General features: G+C 42.2%; 1 protein-coding gene and 1 long non-coding RNA gene across 6 annotated transcripts in view; one reads left to right on the forward strand and one right to left on the reverse strand.

The window, feature by feature from the left end:
- aplp2 (amyloid beta (A4) precursor-like protein 2) overlaps nt 1-12,069 on the forward strand; it is a 96,772-nt gene that overhangs the window by 23,393 nt on the left and 61,310 nt on the right. The gene's annotated exons all lie outside the window — the stretch shown is intronic.
- On the reverse strand, nt 834-7,672 carry LOC116041105. Its single transcript, XR_004102844.1, has 3 exons — nt 7,568-7,672; nt 1,335-1,338; nt 834-845 (listed from the first exon to the last, which is right to left on the reverse strand). It is a non-coding gene; the product is annotated as an uncharacterized LOC116041105 (long non-coding RNA).

The following is a 12,069-nucleotide window of genomic DNA, read 5'->3' on the forward strand; positions in this document are numbered from 1 at the left end:
ATGTAGATTGGGATCTAGTTGTAAAACGAGGTTGTTTATGCCTTTTAAGCGAGAGCATTTTTTGTGAATGGTGAAATTTGAAAACAGAAGTTTGTTCTTAGTTAAACTTGAGAATATACAGTATATTGTGAGTGCATGAAACGGCACCTTTCAATACACCCCTACTTCCTTCACCTCTTAAACTGCTCACTATGAACTTGGGTGCACTTTAATGGCGTTTTTTCCACTACATGGTACCTGCTTGACTCAGCTTGGCTCGGCTCGGCCGCGGTGCCCCGTCCTCCTTTTTCCATTGCAGATTTAGTAGTTTAGTGGTTAGGTACCAGGGACTTTTTTTCATAATGGAAAACCAAAAAAGGCGAGTAGAGTCTTGCTGAGTAGAGCAGGTACCATGTAGTGGAAAAAACGCCATAACTGTCACCCAGACTGGTGTTTTACCTTTTCTATTTGGCACACACCTGCTGTGACACATCCTTAAACCACTGGTTCGTCTCATTTTTCCTGATCATAATTCCTCTCAGAACTCAATCTGGGACTCGCTGTCTCGTAAATATTTTAAAAGAAAACAAGCGGCAGTTGGTGCAGTGTCTGCTCGTCTCGGGGAGCAACATTGCTGAACATGCTGATGCACACTGCCATGGCAATGGGCACAGTGTTTTTCCTTCAGGAGGGGACTGAGCACAGACATAGCTTTGTACGTATGTCTGCTCTGTGTGTGAAGGTCAGGGGAAATATGTGGGATCTTATGGAGCTGAGGGTCATTTTTGTGTTTGCACACAAGGACATGGTGTTGCTGAATGCACCAAACAGGGCAGAGCAGCTGTTAGTGTGGGTGTTCACACAGTCTTCATCACTGACGCCTCCCATCTCTTCTCCCTCTCTGTCTCATATGCCATTCTCACATCTTTGGCCTCATTCCCTCTTTCTCCATTATTTTTTGTCTCTTTCTTGAATTCCCCCCCCCCCTTTTTTCTCACTGTGAGCTTCTGATTATCTATCTCCCTTCCATCTTCCCCCTCCTCCCCTCGTTCTCCCCTGCTCCACTTCTTCAGTCTGTTTCTCTCTTCTTCCTTCGCCTTTTCCCTCCTCTCTCTCTCTCTCTCTCTCTCTCTCTCTCTCTCTCTCTCTCTGTTTCCCTCTGCCTCGCTTTCTTCTGCAGCCTCAATGTTCCTCTGTGTGAATAGCTGGGATGCTTTTGTAGAAGGTTTCCATAGTGACGGGCCCATTTGAACAAGTTGTCATTCCCGTGTGCTGGCTGTAAGCTAGAGAGAGGCCATGTTATCTCCCCCTGACACACAGACGGACCTACGCCACTCAATCCCCGCTGCTGCTACGCATCTTCTGGCTGGAGCCTAATTCCCAAACGTCTCGCTTCTGTTCCCCCCCCCCCCCCCCCCATTGCCGAGCATGGCAACGTTAGGGCGCCGTGGCATTTTAGGCCTTTATTTCCATAGGACAGCTGAAGACATGAAAGGGGAGAGAGAGGTGGGAATGACATGCAGCAAAGGGCCGCAGGTCGGAGTCGAACCCGCGGCCCGCTGCGTCGAGGAGTAAACCTCTATATATGTGCGCCTGCTCTACCAACTGAGCTAACCCGGCCACATGTTACTCATTTTCATTGTTAGTAATAATAATAATAATAATAATCTTTATTTATAGAACACTTTTCAAACTCCAGGTTACAAAGTGCTTCACAAAACAATAAAACAGTGCAGTCATAAAAACATCAGGTTTTCAAAAACGACCAATAAAAATACTGTGTTGGTGTATACAAACCTGTACAGCGTAGGTAAGAAAAGAAAAAAAGAATACGAGACAGCTGAAAGAGGTTCAAGCTCAAATAAAATCAGGAAAGGCTCTCCGATAAAAGTACGTTTTAAGAAGGGACTTACAGAAGATCACTAACTAGTGGTAGTAGTTGTAGTAGTATTTGTAGCATAGTGAGACAAGCAAGCTCCCGTTCAGTTTAGCGGCCATCCACACGGAAACTTTTTGGTGTAAACGCACATATTTTGCATCGTTTTAGCCGATCGTCAAAACGAATACCGTCAACGCACTGCCTGAAGACGCACTTTTTTGAAACCTGGTCCCAGGGTGAAAAGAATTCGAAAACGCCGCCCAAAGCCGCATACTTGCGTATCGATGATGTCATCGCCACACCCCTCAACCTCTAGCCTTCGACCTCTTATGCCGCGACCACGTCTCATAACAACAACAACAACAACAATGGCGGACTACATGCTTGTGTTCCTGCTGGAGAAGATATTGAGCCTATTAGTTTTACTAGGGCTGTTTGGTTTCTTCTTCTGCTGTCTGTTTGTATACAGCGCGCAAGCTTTATGCACATGCTCCGCCTCTTCTTCTCCGTTTTTGGTGAATTTCTGTAGCAGAAACAGCGCCACCTACAGGCCTGGAATATGAAGTAGCGTGTTGAGTCGTTTACAAATGGATCCGTTTGGACGTAAATATTCTTGACACGATGCCAGGGAAGACGGGGGGGGGGAGAGAGAGATCGTGGACTTAATGTCATATAAATAAAATATGTTGTTTGAGGGAGACCTTCTCAGGAATGCAGACGACCAGATCTAGTCAACAAACCTGTGGTTGCACTTGAGCGCAGTACAGTTCAAATCAAACAACACCAAACTCAAAGTGAGTTCCTGAGAAGGCAGCGAGCTAATCTTTTAAGATTATTTTTTGGGGGCTTTTCCCTTTATTATAGAGTGACAGTGGATAGACCGGAAAGGGGGAGAGAGATGGGGGATGACATGCAGCAAAGGGCAGCAGGTCGGATTCGAATTGCCGCTGCAAAGGACTCAGCCTACATGGGGCGAACGCTCTGACTGGGTGAGCTAGAGGCCGCCCCGCAGCGGGCTAATCTGATAGGAGTCCTAGAGGTAGAAAGGTCTCGCCTCAGATCCTTCATCACTTTGAACTCTCCGAGCTCCATCAACTCCTTTTCCCCTCTGAATAATTGTTGTGGCTTGAGACATGAGAGGAAATATAGGTCACGTCTGCGTAGGGCTGGGCGATATGGAGAAAATCAAATATCACGATATGTTTTAAAGTGCCCATATTATGAAAAAAATCACTTTTTCTGGGATTTGGGGTGTTCTCTGGTGCTTCCACACACATACAAACTTGGAAAAAAATCCATCCATGCTGTTTAGAGTGAGATACGGTTTCTGAATGTGTCCTGCCTTCAGTCTCTGGGTGAGCTGTTCAAAATCGGCACGGCTTGTGATGTCACAAGCCGAAACGAGCAGACTAACCGCAACCATTAGCTCGTAGCGTTAGCATGCTAACACTAGCATGCTACCTCATTCTCAACAGCAAAGCACTGCTACAACACACACAAGTTCACCATAATCTCCAAAAGAACTACTTCCATGTGCGCCCTCATTTAGAAGTCTCCCAGCTAATCCTGCCTTGTAACTGACCGAAGTTGTAGAAACAGCCTTTCTTTTACTGTCTATGGAGCTAGCTAGCTGACATGATCTACATCTGAGCTACTGAGCATGTGCAAGTGCAATCAAAGATAGTACAGAAGAAGAAGAAGAAAAGAGGTCTCACTCTGTAGCTAAAACAGAGTCCAGCTGAAAAGAGGATCTGCAGCAGTGAGAGAGAGCGGTGCAGTACAACAAAAATATGGTGTTTTTTGAAAATTAAACCTTGTAAACCTATTCTGGTACAACCTTAAAATACAATTATGAACCTGAAAATGAGCATAATATGGCTGCTTTAATCAAATACCTCAATATCAATATTGCAACCGTATTGTAGGGTTGCTTCCTCCTCCTGTTACTGCACTTTAATACTATGCACTTTAATGTATACTAGGGGTGGGAATCACCAGAGGCCGCACGATACGATATCATCACGATACTTCACGATATATACGTCACGATACGATATTATTGCAGTTTTAAACATATTGCAATATTCTGCGATATATTGCAATTTATTACCTTTTATCCAACTCCAAATTTTTCCCGATTTCAAATGACGTCCCCAAAAGGAAACTTTGTCAACATCTGTTTTATCTTAAAAGATACATTTCTCTGTTTGTTCATCTCACTTCAATTGTATTGCTGCAAAATGGGATTGTCAAGCAGACAAACTGACCAACACATATATAATAATAGATCAATACTTGGCGTCCGTGTATCGATGCAGTATTGCCACAGAAAATATTGTGATACCATGCTGTATCGATTTTTTTCCCCCCATCCCTAATATATACTAGGCATTATAATATATACTATGCCATTTGCACAAGTGCATTTACAAAATGTGCACGTTTACAATATAATTCACAATAATTCTGAGCCTGTGAATAATGGTAATGTTATTAATGTCTTTTTTTAATCTACTGTGTATGTGCACTGTTTGTTGGAAAGCAATGACCTACATTTCGTTACATATGTGCCTGCACATTGTGTCAATGACAACAAAATTGAATTGAAAAATTGGTGCTTTCACAAAATATTTACACAATGAGATTTTAGATAAATAATCATCAGCAATGTGGATATAATGACTAAGTGGGTACGGAAGCAAATAATAGAACACTCAGCTAACATTCAATGACATCACTTTACTGTAATGCAGCCTTTAAAACCAGGAAAAGACACCACTAATGTCAAATTACTATATTACTTTACTCAAAATCTAAGACAATATCCAGTCTCATATCACGATATTGATATAATATCGATATATTGCCCAGCCCTACGTCTGCGTCAATGGTATCCAGTGTTTTTGTGCTTTGGAATAGCTCCACACAGTCTCATTAACAAGGGCATGTTCAATCAAGCACAGGTTGAGCGGAAAGGATTACAAATAGGCTTACCGTCTGACCTGGGGCTGGTACCGGCGTGTCATGGCCGTGTCATGGCTGTGCCATTGTCTTCCATGGTGGGCGTTGGGGGTGTGGTGTGGCCGCTCTCCTGTGACAGTTCAGGGCAGAAGCAACAGAGGAACTTTCCTCTCCTCTCCGGTCCCGTCTGGCTATGAATGATGGGAGGTTAATGAGCCAAGCAGAGGTGACCGCTATTCAGAAACATTATGTTCAGCTCTCTGTGAAGCGTCTCCATGTCACCTCAAACTCCAGCAAACACAGGACTCACGCACAAGCTTCCAAATTCATTACACGGTTTCCCTAATCATGTTTTTAGTAAATTGTTTTCGGACAAATTAAAAACTGTATGCAAATGTTTTGATATGGGAACAAAGAACAAGATTATTTAAAGAAATTGGTTGTTTTTTTTGTAAACACATATTCACATTCCCTTACAATTTTCCCTTTCAAGCGAAGAGACTGGTTTTCGAGGAAGTGGGTGACGTCTCTTTGTAAAGAGGAATTCCAAACAGAGTTCACGTGGTACTTTAAGCTTCACAGATTGAGGTTGTTTTCTTTTTTAGGGAAGTGGAACTGACTGGACTCCACTGTTCCCAAAACTGTGGCAGCGGTGACTCATAGGGACAGTTGAAATGGTGAAGACAAAAGGCCGTTTCACTGAGACAGAGGAGCTCATTTGCATTGCAGTCAGGGGTTGCCCTTTGGAGTCTAAGAATGTGACACCTTTTTCCTTTCATTATTCTGTTTTTACTGTCTGCTCTTCTGAGGGTGGGAGGTGGTGGGGGTGTTTGGTCACTAAGGAAAATGTCACTGTCCCTCTGTCGCTGAATGTCCTCCCTCACTCACTGTCCCGGCCTTCCCATGGCTTCACCCCTGCGAGGAATCACAACCCCATTTGGCAATTGTGTGTATGGACATTGATAAATAGGGATATTAAGTATTTTAGTACTGTTATAGGGCTGAACGATTTGGGGGGGGGGGGGTCTAATTGCGATTTTATTTTTGCCAGATGTTGAGATTAAAACTTTTTTAGCTACATATTGTACCTTCTATGATCATGTTAAATAAAGAAAGATTCACTGAAAATAGGACATTTTTGTAAACAGTCTGTGATGTGTAACATTATTCCAGCTTTTATCTTATGAAAAAAACAGTAGATATAATAATGAAAAGAGGAATAAAAAATGTTATATCAAATGTTACACCAAACATTCAACTAAATAATTCACATTTGATTAATCACAGTCTTCACGATTAGCTAATCGCATTCTTTCAAGTCGTGGTTTCGATTTGAAAACAATTAATCGTTCATCCCTATTATTGACCTCCATCACTAAGTAAGGAAACATCTACGATGGGCTATAATGGACAGAGATATTAGTCTCATTTTTCAAACTTTTTCATACAAAAATGAGATCATTAGATCATAGATTCAGCAATATACTGGGTGCTACAGTAGCTACTGATACTGTATCAGAGTAGATATTGTTTGATATTTTGGTGACTATATGAACCATATTAGTCATTTCCTGATCTTGTTATTAAGTCTCTAGCTAACACTTCTAAAGCTGAAATGATTAGTTTATCAACCTGCAGAAATAATCAACAACAATTTTTATACCCAGTTGATCTTTCAGTCATTTTCCAAGCAAAACTAGTGAAAAAATGCCAAACATGATCTGGATCCAGCTTTTCAAATGATAGGATTAACTTGCTTTTTTAAAATTGTTATATCTTTGAGTCTTGGATTGTTGGTCGGACAAAGCAAGACATTTGACTTGGACTTAGGAGTGCAACTTGTTTAGCCATACTAAAGCAAAATCAAGATACCATGACACTTCTAGTGAACGTTACCGTTGGTCGTGCCAGATGGTGTTGCATTGACCAATGAAAACACACGAACACACTTAACTTTTTAAATAGTTATCATGCTTACTTATAATTTTAGTATTTTTAACGATATAGATAAAATGCACCACATACAGTACTAATATCCATGTTTAACTATACAGAGTAGTATTTTCTTTTTGTGAATTTCTGATTGGGCGGGCCAGCTGTCAATGTGGGTGGGCCCAGGCCCGCCCTCTTTTGTCTGTTTTAGTGATAGTGTCTGTGGCACAACTGTCACAAAGTGAACCAAAAGCAATGCTGTGTTCAGAAAACAGCAGCATAGATGGTGGGAAACAGCTCATTTCTTTGCAGCGACAGCGTAGCAGCTTTCAGGTCACAATTGATGTTGCAATCAATGCAGCTTGAGTTAAGCTGCTCTCTGAATTCCTAAACATGAGAATCAATAAACACCAAATCCGTACATTTCCCTCACTTTGAAGCCAACTGAAGCTCTAGACTGCCCCCCATCCTTTTGTACTTATATTCACAGTATGATGCTAATAAAGCACATGAAAGTGTCTCATTTTCACCTCCATTTGTGAACAGTTGAAAATATCTAGAAGTAGTTTAGTTTGGTTTAGTGGAACCAAAAGTTCTCTCAGATCCAATTCAGTGGCTGGTTCAGATGAGTTTTATTCACTGGCTCCGTCTCTAAACAAAAGGTCTCACTCACACTGACCAATGTAAACTGCTTTGTTTTAACATTAGGCTAGACAAAAGGCAGACCGACTTAATTAACACAGGAGACACTACAAGTTCGTTGATCAGAGAAAATAATAGGTGAACAGGGAAGAGGATAGCAGGATAAAATGAGACTCAGGCTCCATCCACACGGAGACGTTTTTTGGTGCAAACGCACATTTTTAGCATCGTTTGGGCCGATCGTCCACACGAATTCTGTAAACGCACTGCTACTTTTTTGAAACCGGGTCCCAGGGTGGAAAAATTCGAAAACGACTCTCTTTTGGCTTCGTCTGGATGGTGAAGCCGGCTTTTTATCGTATCGATGATGTCATCGCCACGCCCCTCGACCTCACCTGCAGTCCCGCACTAGTGACTAGCTAGTGCACGGCACACACGACTGCGGTGAAGCTAGCGAGCATATCCCATCTCAATGGTCAAACCAGCTCACTTCATCTAGCTAAATAGTTTGTCTCTGCTCCCTGACACTTCCCTCTGCTCTGCCGGTCCTGGATTCTACACAAGATATATTGCTAACGTTATGTAGCTAACGTTAAACGTCGCTAACGTACACGTTAACGGTAGCTGCTATGGTTAGCTAGCTGTTTATAAAGTGGAAGCTAGCTAGCTAATCTGTCTGCTTATCAACTCCTTGAACGGATTATAGTAACTTTTACCACGGCTTATTGTAGAAAAACTACTGCAAGAAAAACGTGTAGATTATCAAAAAGACATTGGATCATTGATGTTTGTTTGACTGCCGATGTTAGCTAGTTAGCAGAGCTAACGTTAGCGCGCTAAAAAATCATGTCCGATGGCAGACAGAATTGCAAAATATTTGAACCTACCCTAAAGGGAAATTCAGTTGTTGCAGAAGCAACATACACAAGACACAATAAACAAGAACATGCTATTCTGAAAGCTGTTATATAAATGCTTTACTGTAATAGAAGCTAATAAAGAAGGCTGTAATTGCTCCCCTCCACATGTTAGCCCGACGCAGTAATTGCAGTGAACACTGCTCTCTAATATTCGTCAACACAATAAGAAAAGGAAATCAATGTTAGTTCTTGGTCCCTATTTATTATATAGATCATATACAGGAGTGTGTGTGTGTGTGTGTGTGTGTGTGTGTGTGTGTGTGTGTGTGTGTGTGTTTGTGTGTGTGTTTGTGTGTGTGTGCCTATCTTGTTTAAGTATTACCCCACCACAGGGAAGGATTAGGTGGATTAACGATGCCAGGCATTTCTCTGCAGAGTCACATGGACAGTAAGCATTCTGGGAACCCACGTGTCCTGACCGGTGCCTCATTCTGGAGCTGCTTTTATACAGGCCCAGACTGTGAGGATGGCTTCACCATACTGTACCTCTGCCAAAATTAGACTAGTTGCCATGGCTCAGTGAGGCCTACAAGGTTTGGAGATGAGCTGCTATTGTATTCAATGTAGGGATGTTGCAATACATCCTACGATTCATCATTTTAAAGTTCACGAAACGATTTGTTTACCAGAATGAGCTGCAGACAAATGACTGAAAATACTGTGCAAAACAACTGATGTGTCCTCTCATCAAAAGTGCAACTGAAATTGTATTTTATCTTATATATAAATAAAAATGACAACGCTTTAGTGCGTAACTTTTTGATATTAATGAAAACGTCCATTACATTCAAGCCATTGCCAGGCGAGTTGCTACAAAGCTAATTAAGACTATCAGCTCCACACAACTCTCTCTGGATTTCTCAGTATGGTTATGTTCAGAAGATTGTGGCGTCCGGCGACTTTCACATGCAGAAACTCGAGTGAAGATAATGACCTCTTCTGAAGAGAAGATCACCGGAGGCTTGTGTCATGTGGCTGCAACAACAGTTTTGTTGTCATTACTTAGAATTCCTCATGGGGAAGACAGAAACTACGCACTATAGCTTTAAAAAAAATCTTTTCAAATAAGTAAGGCTGTTTTATACTTCTGCTTAAAATCTACGCCATTGCTACGTGCTTAGGTACGTGGAGACACGAACCTAGGCCGGACCCTACGCTGTAGCCTGACGTGCACCTCTCGAAAAATGTAACAACACGTTGCGGCGATGCACGTCGCTCGGCTGTGGCTTGGTAGCGTTGCATTTCCCCCGACTCATTTCCTGGTTCTCCTTCTCCATAAACAACATGAAATCAAGGAGAGGGTTAACTTTTCCTGCTACAGATTTCCCACCTTGGTCAGAAAACACAAGGGAGACACTTTGTTTCTCTCAATTTTGACTCTAGAGTAACAACTTGCTAATAGCTAATCACCGTCACTCTCTAACTTCTCCCTCGCTCTATCACCCACTCCCCCCACACATACACACACACATGCCGGCTCGACGCACACACCAGCGCACACTATAAACATCAGGCCACTTACATAGGCTACGGCAAAAGCTCTGCGTGGAGCCTCCGCAGAACCATAAAACAGCCTTAAGAAGACGCAGTGACATCTAAAGTCAAACAAGTGAAATCAAAATTAATTTTTAATTTAAAAATTGCAGCGCGATCAACCGGTTGTAATCTTTAAACATTTTTAACCGATTCACGGTGCATCGTTACATCCCTACAGAGGAATTCTGTGTACGGTTTGTTATGGCTGTTTCAGAGTCTCTGTGTTTGTGTTAGAGGATCATCACTAGGACTCAAACCGCAGTGTTTTGAACATCATGGCGCTCATTTATCTTATTTCCTCTTTCCCACTATCCTCCTGTAGTGTGTCCTGAGCTCACACACTGCTGATCATGCTGCCCTGAGTGGTTGACCGGAGACACCACACACACACACACACACACACACACACACACACACACACACACACACACACACACACACACACACACACACACACACACACACACACACAGACAGAGATTGGATTAGCTTCTTTGGATCCTGCCCAGATGCTGTGTGGTAGGTCATGTAAAACTGACCCGTACCGGTCCAGGGGGATTTTCCCAAAACCTCGTTGTGTTTAGTTTGTGTGTTTGAGCCAGTAGTCTTAGTTGCTCTTTCCTTTATCTATTGTTCCTGCTGGTGTTTGCGTACAGTCATCATTGTTGAAGATACTAGGCTTCATTTACTTCCTTTTGGATTATAGAATAGACCATTGTCTGCCTTTTTATTATTGTACAGCCCTCAAAAACTGTTTCCATGGCTTGAAAAATTCCCTGAGCTAAATAATCAATCAACGCTGCTCACTGTCAATTACACACAGCAAGAAATGAAAGTCTCTTGGAAATAATCCTGCAAGAAATGCAACCTGGCTCTCACATTTCCAATTTATTTTTAAGATAAGAAAGGTGTGGAACCGGGGAGGTTGTAATGCAACATTAAAAAACAAGTTAAATATATATACATATGCGCATCATAAAATGCTTGACGGTGTAATGCAGACTAGATGTAGACAGTAAAAGAGCGGTAACTCAAAATAACATCTCTCTTCTGCTTTAAGTGTAACTGGATAATGCTTTCCACTGGAAATGAAGACAGATTTACGTGTGTGTGTGTGTGTGTGTGTGTGTGTGTGTGTGTGTGTGTGTGTGTGTGTGTCTTGTGTCTGTGTGTGTGTTGCTCATTAGAGATCCAGACTCGTAAGGTATATTTATCCGTTACAAGATTAAAAACGAGTGTTTGTTTGTGTGTCCATGTGATGTTCCATGTTTTTTTTCTGACTAGTGCTGTCTTGCCTTAGCTTGTTTTATGTGAAACTTGGCTCGCAGCACAGAGCAGGCTAATAAAACATGTTTGTGTGCTGGAGGCAGACTGGGAAAGCAGCAACAGACTGGTGTGTGTTTTCAGAGAAGAGTGCAAACGTGCTAAATGATCCTCAGCCTACACAGCTTTTGACAAGCGTCTGCGGTGGCAGGCCTGTCTCTCCGGCGCTCACGCCGCCTTACGTCCTCTTTTATTGCATTACAGTCTGCGTTCGTTTGAGAAAAATATGTCAAGCCAGGACATAAGCCAATCGGCGCGCGTTCCCTGCTACCGTCGTCCATTTACCCCATTTGTCATTGCTTTATTGCTCTCTCTCGCTCTCTCGCTCTCTCTCACTGCCTCACCCTTTTTCCAACTTCCACTCCCTCTCTTCCTCTTTTGTCTCTCCCTGTGACTTCCTATACCTCCGCCTAGCAACAGGTGTTCACACTTAAACATGATATAACATCTCACAGTGAGTCAGTAATGAGAGCTGGATGCTTGATGACTTGCACTTAGGTTAGGTGTGGCGGCATATTTTTTGCAGTAAATTTGTGTCTGTGCTGAATTCGAGACCAAAACCAGAGCTTTTCCAGTCTGTAGATCAACAACAGATACAAATATATCTGCTAAAGCTTTAGATGTTTTAATACAATACAGCTCTACATGATAGTGATTTATACATGATAGAAGGGGAAAGAAAATAGATGAAAGTACCTCGTTCTTACCCTGTCTCTGAAAACTATCATTGTCTGTCGACTCCATCTCAAAAGATATGTTTTTGTGTATTTTTACGCCCACATTCCACACCTTTCTCTTCCTGTAACCTGTCGAAATGTTCGTGACTCATCTTTTTGATCCCAGTTAATTAAATGTGATTACAGATCTTGAGGCGATCCAGCCAACCCTTCCTGTCAT

Source organism: Sander lucioperca, chromosome 5 (genome assembly GCF_008315115.2).
Source record: "Sander lucioperca isolate FBNREF2018 chromosome 5, SLUC_FBN_1.2, whole genome shotgun sequence".
In the NCBI taxonomy this organism is placed as follows: domain Eukaryota; kingdom Metazoa; phylum Chordata; class Actinopteri; order Perciformes; family Percidae; genus Sander; species Sander lucioperca.